General features: G+C 40.4%; 1 pseudogene; it reads right to left on the bottom strand.

Moving 5' to 3' along the window:
- Window positions 1–800: 800 nt before the first annotated feature.
- On the bottom strand, window positions 801–886 carry LOC129973120 (U4 spliceosomal RNA; annotated as a pseudogene).
- Between the last annotated feature and the right edge of the window lie 542 nt (window positions 887–1428).

The following is a 1428-nucleotide window of genomic DNA, read 5'->3' as shown; positions in this document are numbered from 1 at the left end:
GGTCAGTTAGTTGGGGGATGTTCGTTCTTTTCCGTTTGAGTTTTTTGGTTGCTCTCCATAACGAGTTATCTTGGGGGTTGAGCATTTCGTTTTGATGGATGTATATGCATCTATTGTATTCTAGGACCGCAAAGCGAAATTTTTCCTGGGCTTTGTTGTACTGAGATTTTGAGGCTGGGTCTCTATTTCTTTGCCAGATCTTTTTTGTTCTATTTCTTTCTGTTTTCAGGTCTCTTATGTTTGGAGGGAGGTATAATTTTTCATGGTGTTTGAGGGGTCTTGAGCTATTGTTGTATGCCAGGGTAATATTTTTTGTTAATTTGACTATTTCATTTTCCAGGGTTTCAGTATTTTCAATTTTTGGGATATTGAATGGGACGTTAGTGCTGAGAAATTTTTTGTAGTTTATCCAGTCTGTTGTGACATTATTTCTATTTATGATTAGGGGTGTGATATTGAAGTTGAATTTGATTATCACTGGGTTGTGATCTGAGGGGAGATTTGAAATTGAAGCTATTTCATGGTTGTATGAAAAGTTTTTAGTGATAGCGAGGTCTATGGTGGTGGCCGAATTCGGGCCGAATCTAGTAGGTGTGGATGGGGCGATAATTTCTAGATTTTTGTCATATGCAAATTTTTGAAGAGTTTTTCCAGTGCTAGAGATTCTCTTACAGGACCAGTTGGTGTGGTGTGCATTTGTGTCGCCATACATAATAACGCTGTCAGAGAGGTTTATTATTTTCTCCAGGTCTCTGGTGAAAATAGTGTTTACACGGCAGGGAATGTAAATTGAAGCGATTGTTATTTGGAGGGAAAAGTTTTCAACTAGCAATAGTCACGCCTCGGTAGAACCTCATTGGCTATGACACTGCCTCTGCGCAAAGCTACGACTTCTTCTCCAGCTTCAGAGTGCCCGTCTTTTATAGTTCCGGGAGGCGGGGCTAGAAACTGCAGACCAATCAGGGCGTACCTGGATGTATCTGTTATTACTGGATGGATCATGAAACTTCTCGAACTTTCTGGTATTACCCATTTAGTCGCCAAACTCGCCAAATTCACCGCCAAGTCGCCAAATGGTCGCCAAGCTCTCAGGTCATTGACGTGGCAGCCGCTCAGCTCAGATCTTACAACGGTCTTTCTTACGGTGATACTAGCCGTGATGGGAAGCAAATTACAAGTTTGTAACAATATGATATATGTTAAAGTAACATTGGATATCATCGACACTTCGTCTATGATAAACAACACTACCACTTTCAAATCTGATTTCAGAACTTGGAGCACTTCATCAGATAGGGGTTTTATACTTCGGTGTTGCTTGTGTTCTACAGGCAGCTGCAATAGTCTATGAATAGTCAATCTATTCTATGTGTAGTCAGCTATTCCTGTTGGAGCACTAACTGCCACTTTTTTGTTTAAATAAGTCTT

Source organism: Argiope bruennichi, chromosome 6, assembly GCF_947563725.1.
Source record: "Argiope bruennichi chromosome 6, qqArgBrue1.1, whole genome shotgun sequence".
NCBI classification, from domain to species: Eukaryota; Metazoa; Arthropoda; class Arachnida; order Araneae; family Araneidae; genus Argiope; species Argiope bruennichi.
Note: the sequence above shows the minus strand (reverse complement) of the source record. Positions and strands in the feature narration are given on the sequence as shown.